Consider the following 13550-nt stretch of genomic DNA (forward strand, 5'->3'; position numbering starts at 1 on the left):
CATCACTGCAAAGGATCTTAATGGGTAGCATGAAGTTGTCAAGAGGGTGCAGGAGTGGGGAACAAGCCCTGAGTCATCCAAGATAGAACTCTTCACTCAAACATTTGCTTTTAGCAAATGTTTGAGTGAAGAGTTCAGCTTTAGAAATAGATGAGATAGCAGTGGTGGCATCAGGTTGAAATAAAAGAGGGAAAGATGAAGAAGGAATGTTATAAAGATGTTTTTGGCTTGGTGCCAGAAGTCACAAGGGGAGTTATATCTTGAAAGATTTTGACACTTTCTATTAATGAAGAAGACACTTGTTTAGGTCATGTTGATACAAATTGGTCCAATTGGACAAAGCCTGTGTTAACTTATACTGTACAGGAAATGAATGGGTCAGGATTGACTACTTTTATATTTTTTTATGTATATGTATATATAGACCTTATTTATTAATATGATAAAGAACTAAATTTTGACATAGGGGAAAAAACTTTTTCGGAGTGAGTGAGTTTTTTTGGGTGGGTTTTTTTAATGCCAAGCCTGTTTTGTATGAGTTGTAATCCAAAGGAAGTTAATTTTCTGTATTGTAGAAGAGAACAAAATAGGTACATAATAATGCCAGTATTAAGGGGACCAGGCTAAAAGTACTTTTAGTGACCAGTTTTACTTTTACTGACAAAAGTTCCTTAAAAGTAATACATAATCACTTTTAAGACATAAAAGACTTTTATTGGCTAGGAGTGGTGAAGGGTACTCCTATGCACCCAGAATTATTTTTAGGCTGCAGATGACAGCCCAATGCCTCAATTTTCATCAAAAGGAGAGGTGCCCTATGAGAGAATAGTGATGCTCAGCTGATGGAGTGTTCTGCCTGCCCTTTGTGACTTTTATATGTGATAGAACTTGTGAGGAATTCACTAGGGAGTTGCTCTGTAGGGAGTAAGATTGGATAAAGGCCATAACATTGGTACAACACAGCCATCAGCCAAAACCCTTGAGGCTCACACACTACAAGCACTACACAGCATCTTCAGATTTATTTTCTCTCTCTCTCTCTCTCTCTCTCTCTCTCTCTCTCTCTCTCTCTCTCTCTCTCTCTCTCTCTCTCTCTCTCTCTCTCTCTGATGGATATTATGATGAGAAACACATTATATAAGCTGCAGGATTCCCCACTGTCACATATATAAGAATTACTGCATTCAGAGATTAGGAAGAAGAATATGTAAATAAAACATGAAATAAAGCTAACTGTGGAATGCAATTATAGCTCATGAAACCAAAATCCATTTTAAATTGTGTTTTGGCAAATGTGTGTGTATTTACCTAGTTGTATTTACCTAGTTGTATTGTATAAGGCACAAGCCAAAGCTCATTTTGTCCTGTCTCCATAACCATATTTATCCAGTTTCTTTTTAAACATGTGTACAATTTTTGCCACAACTACCTCTTCCTTCAAATCATTCCAGATTTTAATAGTTTGATATGAGAAGCAGTATTTCTTGATGTTGCTTGAACTTTACTTTCTTCCCATGCCCCTTCGTCTGTCTCTCTCCCTCCTCTATTTGTGGTACCAAGTCATTTCTGTCTATTCTTTCTATATTGTTTGATAATTTATACATTTTTATCTGGTCTCCTCTTTCTCTTTTCTCTAGTTTTGTTGGTAATCCAATCTCTTCAAGTCTTTCTTCGTAGCTTAAGTCTTCCAATTCTAGTACCATCTTTATCACTATCCTCTGTAGTCTTTCCAGTTTCCGTATAACTTTTTTTCCTATGTGGAGCATAAACTACTGCTGCATATTCCAATTTAGGACATATCATGCTTGTTATAATTTTCTTTATCATTTCTTTATTTAAATAGTCAAATGCCACCCTAATGTTTGTTAACAAGCTGTGTGAAGAGCCGAATATTGTGTTTATGTGCCTTTCATTACTTTTCGTTATTATTTCACTTTCCATTTTGTAATTCAATGAAGGTCTCTTTTCACTTTTCCTGTTTACAACATGTGGCATTTTCTGGCATTAAATTCTAGTTTCCATCATTAGCTCTATGCATGTATCTTGTCAATATTTATTTATAACTCCTTGCATTAATTTTCTTCCTTTATTTATTTATTTATTTTTTTGCATCATCACCAAAAAGGTTTATATAACTATTTAGATCCTCTGTCATATCATTTACATATATTTAAAACATAATAGGTGTCAACACAGTTCCTTGTAGTAACCCACTTGTCACTCTGCATCAACTTGATTTAGTGTCTCTGATAATTGTTCTCATTTCCCTCCCTTGTAAATAATCCTCCATCCATCTCAATGTTGCTCCCTTTATTCCTCTTCCATTCTCTAGCTTCCACATAAGGCTTTTACGGGGAACTTTATCAAATGCTTTTTCTAATATTCAGGTACACCATACCAACCCATGCATCCCTCTCTTGCACTCAATCTATTACTCTCATAAAAAAGCTCAGTACATTTGTGACACAGGATCTCCCTTTCCTGAAACCAAATTGCTTTTCTGTAATTATATTTTCATCTTCTAAATATTGCACCCATCTATCTTTAATTACTATTTAACAAAGCTTGCTTACAATACTTGTTAGTGACACTGGTCTGTAATTTAATGGTTCCATTTTGTTTCCTCCTTTTGTATATTGGGACTATGTTAGCTCTTTTCCCCCTCTCTTGGTACTTTTCCTTCTTTCAATGAGTTGTTAATTATATCCCATATGGGTTCCTCCATTTGTTCACTGTATTCTTTTAATGTCCATCCACTTACTTGATCTGATCCCATAGCTTTTCTAACATCCAGCTCTTCCAGCAGTTTCTTAATTTCTTGTCTCTTTACTTGTATCTCCTGTATTTCCTCATTGTGATACCACTTTCAGTGCCACAAAATCAGTTTCCTTTGTAAACAGATTGAAAACTCTCATTCATTAGTTCACTCAACTCCTCAGTAGTTTCATAAAGTCTTCCTTCCCTTTTTAACTTGTTTATGTCATCCCTATGTTTCATTTTTCTATTTACATATCTGTAGAAGAGTTTGGGCTCTTCCTTGCAATTTCCTACTATGTCAATTTAAAAATTTCTTTCTTTTCTTCTTATTATACCATACTCATTCCTTGCCTTTCTGCATTCTTCCCTAGTATTTGTGTTCAGTTTTCTCATAATTTTCCTCCATGCCATGTCCTCTTTCTTTATTGCTTCTACAAACCTGGCATTATTCCATTCATGTTTCCCAATTTTCACTTTATAACTTGGCACAAACTGTTGCACCCTCTCTCTATACTAGCTCAAAAACATCTCATATATTTCTTGTACTACTTTACTTTCAAATAGCTCTTTCCAATTAATTTTTCCATAAAATTTATTAAGCACTGCAAAATTTGCCTTAGCATAGTTCTCTCTCCCATTTCTATATTGTTCATTCCTGTGCAACAGTTTCCTCCTGTAATACTATTTCTATTGTCACATGATCACTTTTCCCCAGTGGACTCAATGCATACTTGGTCTGCTTTCTGGGGCTTTTGTAAACACTAAGTCCAACTGTGATGGCTCTTCTTCTCCTCTGCATCTCATAGGCTCATTCACCCAGTGTCTCACTGTATTCACAATCATGGTATACATAAATTCTTTGCTCCATGACCCGACATTTTCTTTCACTTCCATCTTCTCCCAGTCAATTCCTTTAGTGTTGAAGTCGCCTACTAAGAGCACTTTGTTACTTTTCTCATCATTTCTTCTGTGCTATTTCTTGTTTCTAGTTGCATAGTTTTATATCTGTTGGTCTCCCATGCATTAGGTTTTGGTGGTATGTATGTCACAATAACTTTTCTTTTTTTCACTTCCTTTGATCTTAATCACAACACTCAAAGTTTCTGCCATTCCATCACCATATTCCACTTCCTCAACAACAATATCCTCTTTTACCAATATCACCACTCCTCCTCCTCCTCCCTTTCCTTTTCTGCCTCTCCTCCATGTGGTATAAACTTCCTTTGCAAATCTCATCTTCATTCTGTATTTTACCTAGTTGTATTTACCTAATTGTGGTTTACGAGAGGAGACTAATCTCATGATATCCCATCTCTATATCTATCTAGTTCGGTCTTAAAAGCACTGACAGATTCAGCATTTATAACATCTTCACTGACTTCATTCCATTTGTTCACACTTCTGTGAGGAAAACTATACTTCTTAATGTCTATTCTACAGTTAACTTTCTTCAACTTTTTATTGTGTCAGCTTGTACTCTTTCTAATTTTATAATATTCCTCTTTATATGAGGAGACCACACCATTGCCGCATATTCCAATTTTGGTCTTATCATGGAAATCAACAACTTTTTTTATGATTGCTTTATCCAAATATGAGAATGCCATTCTTACTCTTTTCAACAAATTCATCATCTCTCCAGTAATTTTAATTTTATCAAAGAGTCTGTCCAGAGTCAAATTTTCAGTAACTGTTACTCCCAAATCCATTTCCTCTTCTGACTTCTTTAACTTCAAACCTTCCATCTCATACTGATATTGCATTCTTTTTTTACTCTTACCAAACTCCATTACTTTACATTTACTTAAACTGAATTCCATTTGCCAAGATTTACTCCATCTATTTATCTAATTTAAATCATCTTGCAGTACCATGCAGTCATTTACATTTTCTACCCTTCTCATCAGCTTATCATCACCTGCAAATAAGTTCATCTAACTATCTATTTCTTCATTTATGTTGTTCACATATATTACAAACATTATCGGTTCTGACACTGACCCATGTGGGACACCATCAGTTTCTTTCAGCCAAGATGAATTTTGGTCTTGTATTACAATTCTGATCTGTCATCCAGATAATCCTCCATCCACTCCAGCAGTCTTCCTCTAATTTTTCCATAATTTTTTTATCTTCCATAGCAATCTTCAGTGTTGTACTTTGTTAAATGCTTTCTTCAAGTCTAAGTAGACACCATCCACTCATCCGTCTCTCTCCTGCACAATACCAACTACCCTTGAATAAACGGACAATATGCATGGAGCATGATCTTCACCTCTCAAATCCAAATTGATAATTTACTAAAACTTTATCTCTTTCCAAGTGTTCCATCTATCTTTCTTTTATTGTTCTTTCACATAATTTTCCTACAACACTAGTCAAGGACACTGGTCTATAATTTTGTGGATTTTCCTTATTTCCTCCTTTGTATATTGGTGTAATATTTGCTCTCTTCCAATCTTTTGGTACTCTTCCCCGTGATAGTGATGTCACCACTAGACTGAATTTTATCAGCCAGTTGTTCTCTACATTCCTTCAATATCCAGTTCAATACTCCATCTGGACCAGTTGCTTTATTTACATCAAGTTCTTCCATCTTAAGTATTTCCTCATAACTGACTGGCACTACAGTTAGTGTATTCTTCACCACTTATCCCTTCCAGCATCAAACTCCCCTTCCACAGTAAATACTGATCTGAAACTACTGTTCATAACCTCCACCATGTCCTGTGCATCATCACAGATTTTTCCTTCAACTTTCAATCTTGATACACTTTCTTTCTTCTTCATATTCCCATTAATATGTCTAAAGAACAGTTTGGGTTCATTTATACATCTATCTATTATATCTCTTTCATAGTTTCTTCTCTCCATTCTTATTACCTCAATGTACTTGTTTCTAGCATCAATATATTCCTCCCATCTGCCCTCAATTTTCCTCTTCTTCCATCTATTCCAAGCATTTGATTTACAATTTCTAGCCTATTTGCATTTTGTACTGAACCATTCTTTACCCTTTCTACATCTTGCTCCTTTTTTAGGTACAAATTTCTCCACAGCAGATTTATATATCCTGTGTGTGTGTGTGTGTGTGTGTGTGTGTGTGTGTGTGTGTGTGTGTGTGTGTGTGTGTGTGTGTGTGTGTGTGTGTGTGTGTGTGTGTGTGTATTCACTGTACAGTCTGTTGCTGGTCTCTCTCAAGACATCTGGCTGTCTCCCTACAGAGAGAACTCAGAGCTCATACTGACTAATCTTTGGGTTGGACTAAGACCACTCACACACAACATACCAGGACAACAAGGTCACAACTCCTCAACTTACATCCCGTACCTACTCACTGCTAGGTGAACATGTGTAAGGGGTTACACGTGTAAGGAGACAAACCCAAATAATCTCTGTCCACCCAGGGGATCGAACCCTGGCCCCTCGGTTGTAAGCCAAGTGTGCTAACCACTACACTAGCGGACCGTGTGTGTGTATCTACCTAGTTGTATTTAACTAGTTGTGTTTTACAGGAAAAGAGCTATGCTCATGCTGTCCTGTCTCCATATCTATAAGCATCCAGCTTAACTTTAAATTCATGAATATTTGTTGCTTGTACCACTGTTTCATCTGAGCTGTTCCATATTTCTATGCTTCTATTTGGGAAACCATATTTCTTGATATCTCTTCTACTTGCTGTTTTCCTCAACTTCACTCCATGTCCTCTTGTATCTCTTGAGTCCCACACAAATAAGTCTTCTCTGTCAACTTGATCCTTACCCTTTAAAGCTCTGTATATAGCAATCAGGTCTCCTCTTTCTTTTCTCTCTTGTAATGATGGAAGCTTCAATCTCCTTAATCTTTCTTAATAGGTTAAATCTCTCAAACTTGGTACCAATTTGGTTGCAGCTCTTTGGATCCTTTCTATTTTCCTCATTTCCTTTTTATTATGGGCTGACCAAACAATTGTGGCATTTTCCAGTTTTGGTCGAATCATAATAATATTCCATCAACTTTTTCATCATCTCTTCATCCATGTAAGCAAATGCCCCTTTTATCTTTCTCAGTAACTCATAGGTTTCCCCAACTATTTTGTTTACATGTTTTCCAGGTGATAAATTATCACTTATTGTAATTTCAAAATCTTTTTTTTATTTGGTTTTCTTAATTTCCACTTCTCCCATGGTGTAGGAACTTGTCAGTCTTCTTTTGCTTTTTCTTAATTCCATCACTTGCATTTCTTTGCATTGAATTCCATTTCCCATTTCTTACTCCATTTATATGTCTTGTTTAGATCTTTCTGTAATATTTCATAATCCATATTGTTTTCCACTCTTCAATAATTTTGCATCATCTGCAAACAGACTTATATAACTGTCAACCTCATCATATTGTTGACATACACCAGAAACATTATGGAGGCTAAGACTGTCCCCTGTGGTACTCCACTTGTAACCCTACACCATTCTGATTTTTCTCCCTTTATTACTGTTCTCATTTCTCTGTTCCTCAAGATGTCTGTAATACAAACCCCCTATATTTTGAATTTTCCATAGCAGTCTCTGGTGTGGTACCTTATCAACCTTTTTAGGTTTAAATAAACACAGTCTGCCCAACCCTCTCTCTCTCTTGAATTATATCAATTGCTCTACAATAAAAGCTCACTAAATTCGTGACACAAGATTTTCCACTTCTGAAACCAAATTGTCTTCTACATATTCCATCCATCTGTTTTTAACTCTTCTTTCCACTATTTTTGCCACCACACTCGTTAGGGACACTGGTCTGTAATTCAATGGATCTTCTTTATTACCTCCTTTAAAAGTGGGCACAATATTGGCTTTCTTCCAGTCTAGAGGGATTTTTCCTTGCCTAAAAGAACATACTATGGTATTGTGTATACTTCCTGCCAGTTGTTCACAACATTCCTTAAGTATCCAGTTGGACACTCCATCCGGTCCTTGAGCCTCACTTACATCCAATTCTTTCACAATCTTCTTAATTTCACTTATGTCGACTTGTATTCCTCTCATCACATTGTCTCTGTGCCATACTCTTTCTCCTTCAAATTTGCTTTCTTTGGTGAATACTGACTGGAAGCACTTGTTCATTAATTCCGCTTGTAACCGTGTATCTTTATATGTAACGTCATCTTTCATTAATTTATCTATTGTTTTCTTGTTTTTCATCTTCCCATTCACATATCTGAAGAATAACTTTGGCTCATCTTTGCATTTGTTAACTATATCTTTCACATAATTCCTTTCTTCTTCTCTAAGGATTCTGATATATTTGTTTCTTGCCTTCTTGAATTTTTCCCATTTCTCACTTCCTCCTTTTTTTCTCCATCTATTCCATGCTGCTTCTTTTCTTTTCTTGCTGTTATACATCTCGTATTAAACCAGTCTTTTTTTCTTTTTCACTTCCTTTATTTTGATCTTCAGTACATATCTACTGACCCCTTCATTAAAAGTTTCCATGAATATATCCCACTTTTCCTGCATATTACTTGCCATGAACAGTATTTCCATTTAGCCTCTGCAAAATATTCCCTCAACCTGATAAAATCTGCTTTCCTGCAATTATATCTCCCATTCTAGTAAATTTCATTCCTATTTTCTATTGGACCACTGCCTATACTGAATTCAATTAAAAGATGGTCACTTTTACCTAGTGGGCACTGATAATTTATTCCTTCAATGATGTCCATTTCCTTTGTAAACAACAAGTCTAGCCTTGATGCCTCTTCATTATCCCCAAATCTTGTATTTTCTCCAATCCATTGGGTCATAGTATTTGTCATTATTAAATTTAGAAGCATATATCCCCATGACTCTTCTTCTCCATCCGTGGTCCACTCTTCTCAGCATATCTCCTTGCAATTAAAGTCACCCATAAGTGTTATATTATTACTCTCCGCCAGTATTCTCTCCAAACAGTTATTAGTATCTCTTAACAATAATCTATAATTCTCTCATGCCCATGCATTCGTCTTTGGGGCTACATAAGCCACTGCAAAATCTCTTCTTCCTTCTCCCTTCCTTTTTGTTTTAATTCTAATTACTTCTGCCATTTCTTTTCCCATTTCGACATCTTCCACTGTTATACTCTTCTTTATAAGTAACATGACTCCTCCCCTTTTCTTATTATTTTTGTGTTTTATCCACACATTATAATAACTATTACCAATTCTTATATTTTCTGTTGTCTCATTTAGTTTAACTTCAGTAATACCTATGATGCCAGGCTGCTTTATCTTAATATAATTATTCAATTCTTGCAATGTTGATATTAAACCATTTATATTTGTACATGCCACTGTCCACTTCATATTTTTCCATACGTTATTTACATTTTCTATTATTTTTTTGGTCAGATACCACTTCCTGAGCCTCTCATCTTTTACTTTCCAATAGAACTTTTTTCTCTTCCTCCGTTCTGTTCTCGTTTTTTGCCTTTGCTTCTTTTATTATATCATTTACCTTGAGTCTCTCCTCATTCATATCCCTCTTTATCCAAACTTTCCTGTATTGCTCTATCTTGTCCAGTTTCCACACATACGATATCACTTCCATGGCTGTTGTTTGTGCCCTAAATTTTACTTTCAGTGGTCGCTCTTCTCCTTCTGTATACTTCCCCAGTCTATGTATTTCCTCATTTTCACTTATCCAGTCCTCACCTTCTCTCTGTATATTTCTTACAATGTCCTCTGCTACCTTTTTTTTGTTCTTTTTCCCTCTTGTATCTTACTGGCTCTGTTTCCTCTTTTAATCCATATATATACATATATATACATTTCTTTTTGTCCACTGTGTCTCTTACCATCGATTCCTTCTGTCTGATCACTTTCACAATTTCCTTACTTAAATCTCTTTTCCTTCTTTGCACTTCTATGATTTCTGTAAAGTTAACTTTTTCTTCCTCTTTTTCCTTCCTCTAGATTTGATGTTCACTTTTTATCCTGATCACTTCATTTTCCTGTTTTTTAACAATATCATTGTTTTCCTTCAATTTTGTTTTTAGATCAGCGCATAGTGATTTCAATTCTTTTGTTTTCCTCTTCTTGGTCATGTTTTTTTCTGTTTTTTTTTTTTTTCACTCTTTCAATGAGGTCATTGATCATCCCCTCCATTAAAACCACTTTCCTTCCTTGCATTTTTCCATGTAGTTCATTGTCTCCCTCAAATCCTGGGAATGGTGACCCCATTGGCAACGTTCCACTCTCACCTATGGCATCTGCGATGCTGGAGCTTTTACTCATTTTAATATGCCTATTATTACTTAAATTTTCCCTTATTTTTTTTATTTTTGGAGATATGACAACTTTACTTGAGCATAGCTCCTACCTAGGAACATATTCTGGGCTCCGAGTGGTGACCGTGGTCAAGCAAAATCTTTCTGCTCAAGCTTGGATCACTGCTTGTTTACTCGACGACAAGTCGTGTGACTCGGTGTGTGTGTGTGTGTGTGTGTGTGTGTGTGTGTGTGTGTGTGTGTGTGTGTGTGTGTGTGTGTGTGTGTGTGTGTGTGTGTGTGTGTGTGTGTGTGTGGAAGTATCTATTTACATAAAAAAATCAATCAAATAAAAATTAATAAATAAATAAACAATCAAGATAAGATACATAAGGATGCCTTGCATAGAAAATGTGAGATGTGAAGGGAGATGGCACTCTAAAAAGTTATTACTATACAAAACAAAGTATTATAGTGCAGTGAGACTTAGAGAGAAAATGGCTCATGTTGAGGTTTTAATGGGAAGCTTTTCTGAAAATACATAATCTGACCAATTATATTGACTTAAAGCATCTGGTCAAATCGAAGTCTTCCACTCTAATGCTATACTGTAATCTCAATGCCTATATGAGTGTCTCTAGTAACAACATAAGAACTTTGTGCATTTTAAATTCTGTCTCTGAATTCTCAGGCTCCACCCAAGGCCTCTGATTAGTTGTCTGGGTAATAAGTTAGTGAAAACAGAGGGGATGGTGTCTAGAAAGTATAACTACTCGTATATGAGGGGGTGCTGAAAAGTTCTTGGCTTTGAAGTTTTGTGGAATGACAATATTAAATTTACATGGCGTCCTATTTTTGCAGGACAACACACCTGTGCACAAAGCTCAAGATACTTAAGAAAATGTGTGACCTTGGCTTGAAATTGATGGACCAACACAATTCACAATTCTTCAGACTTGGCCCTCTCCAACTACCATCCCTTCTCACAGAAACACCTCAAGGGAAGAACTTAACCACTCACACCTCAGTTTTCCCAAACTCTGATGTCAGAGTTGCAATCATGGATTGCACATTAAGAAAATTTTTGTACATTTTTCTAGTAAAGTTGTCCTACCTATCCTACAAATTTAATAGTCTCACCTTTTTGTGAAGCCTCAAAGCCAGGGAATTTTCATCACCCTTTCACACACTCTCAAGCCACTACTGAACACTTCATCATGCTTTGGCTAAGTAGTGTCATTTTGATCTTTCTCTTTATCACACATTCTCTCCCTGTTACTACATGGAATGAATACAACAAATCTTAATAGCACGATAATAGACAATAAAAGAAGAATCCAATGAAGTTGCTCAGTCAGATAGAAAACAGAGAATAATTTCATCAGTTTGATTTTGTGTATCACTTCCTTACCCCTTAAGTTGTTCTGCTTCTTCACTTGTCCATGATGTGTCGAGTCACTCTGCAACAAATATTCCTTGCATTAGTATTTTCTAACATTTAATTTTGATACAAGATATCTCAACTGAGAGTAACAGTAATACAAAACAAAAAAAAGTAGCTAGAATGAACAGCTGTTTAGTTACTTAACATGTTCAGTGTGGCCAATGTGGCTGACTTCCCACCACTGCTACCACTGCAGAAGGAAAAACATTTGGCACCCCAGTTTGGCACAAACCATCCAAGTTAGATGAAGTACAATTGTTTGTCTTCTGCTGAGTTCATTAGGAACATAAAACTGTATACATGCCTGTGGATCATGTTGCACTACAAACAAAATACGTACTTATACTGTGATGCAATCCACTAATTGATGTGTGGCCACATTTAGCTGGCATTTCATTTTGAGCAAAGTAAATGGTGGGCAAACAGTATTAGATATAATTATTGAATCTAAGTAATTTTTTATTTTTTTATTTAACTCTTCTTTAATACCAAATTTCAAGGTAAAAGATGGTTGAAAGGACTTTCTATGGGACTTCAGCATCATCTACACTGGATGACAATGCTAATGATGGCAAAACAAGTTAAGATGAGTCATCTGACTCAACTTACAGTACAGGCTTCTTCATCAGAGGATGAATATTCTGATTTCTGATGACCTTTCTGATGATGCAACATATGATTCTACTAAAGCAAAAGACTACACAGATGATGCACATGCATCTGTGTGACAAATGGATGAATGCCATGTTCTGACAGACAGGTTTTCCATTCACAGAAAGGGAGAAGCTTTGTATATGACCGAGTTCTTCAATGTAATCTTTTCCAACGATGTTTAAACACCAATCACTACAGATGAAATAATAAATGAAGTAGAGAAAGAAACTATTAAGTATGCTTCTCAGATAATCTTGTCACAAAGGATAACAAGAATCATGGCTCAGAGATTGGGTTCCTAATCTGTTTTCATAGAAGGTTTTAGAATGATTAGCAGTGGTAGAAAATGGTCATAAAACTATTTACCAAGACTGGGACCACTGAAAAAGTAGTCACTTCCTGAGGCACCCTGGTCACAGCAGGCACTCTGGAGCCACAGGAAGGATTTCTTGCAGCTTTATCACTCAATTCAGGGACTGGGAGGTGGGGAACACAAGACTGCAGTAGAGACATGGCTCTGTGCCTTTTGTGCAGTTGCTCAGAGAGAGAGAGAGAGAGAGAGAGAGAGAGAGAGAGAGAGAGAGAGAGAGAGAGAGAGAGAGAGAGAGAGAGAGAGAGAGAGAGTATATATATATATATATATATATATATATATATATATATATATATATATATATATATATATATATATATATATATATATATATATATATATATATATATATATATATATATATATATATATATATATATATATATATATATATATATATATATATATATATATATATATATATATATATATATATATATATATATATATATATATATATATATATATATATATATATATATATATATATATATATATATATATATATATATATATATATACACACACACACACACACACACAAGGAAGAAAGAAGATGTAAAGCAGTTGTAAAGGAAAAGTATCAAGTCTACTGTACTACCTGTACTGGTCCTGCAGCAAGTCAGGCATCAGTGAATCACTGCCATCTCTTACAAGAAATATATTCAAATGCATAAAATAAAAAAAAGAAAGTAGGATCTTTTTGTTGATAATAGCAATCAATGTAATTATGAAGTTTAATGAGCTTCATTCTCTTTTAATGCAAAGTAAGTTAATTACTTTAACATAACAGATATGATTGAACTCTTAGTCCTACTTATAATTTTTATGTGAAAAACTCCTGTTTGGTAATTCATATCAAACTATTTCATTTAACACTGGCCAGGTTTAATACAAAAAAAAATTGCCTCTTAAGACTATAACAAATAATCAATGCAAACAAACAAAGATTAATGCAAAAAATAAATAAATAAATAAATAAATAAAAAAAATAATAAATAAATCAATAAAAAATTTAATTAAATATTTTCTATTTAAATCAAATAAATCAATTTTTAAATAAAAAAAAAAATCATGGTCTTTTCCAACCTTGCTAATTATGAACTG

At 34.9% G+C, this 13550-nt stretch overlaps 1 protein-coding gene and 1 non-coding gene across 5 annotated transcripts in view; both read right to left on the reverse strand.

Annotated features, from left to right (window-relative positions):
* The window catches only part of LOC135108577 (uncharacterized), a 131504-nt gene that overhangs the window by 107281 nt on the left and 10673 nt on the right, over window positions 1–13550 (reverse strand). For all 4 annotated transcript variants that reach the window (XM_064019729.1, XM_064019727.1, XM_064019725.1 and 1 more), the window contains one exon: window positions 11384–11432. The gene's annotated coding sequence lies outside the window, so the exon portion shown is untranslated. The remainder of the gene's footprint in view (window positions 1–11383; window positions 11433–13550) is intronic.
* On the reverse strand, window positions 6154–6224 carry Trnav-uac (transfer RNA valine (anticodon UAC)). Its single transcript has one exon. It is a non-coding gene; the product is annotated as a tRNA-Val (tRNA).

The sequence above is a fragment of the Scylla paramamosain genome, chromosome 17 (genome assembly GCF_035594125.1).
Source record: "Scylla paramamosain isolate STU-SP2022 chromosome 17, ASM3559412v1, whole genome shotgun sequence".
Lineage (NCBI taxonomy): Eukaryota > Metazoa > Arthropoda > Malacostraca > Decapoda > Portunidae > Scylla > Scylla paramamosain.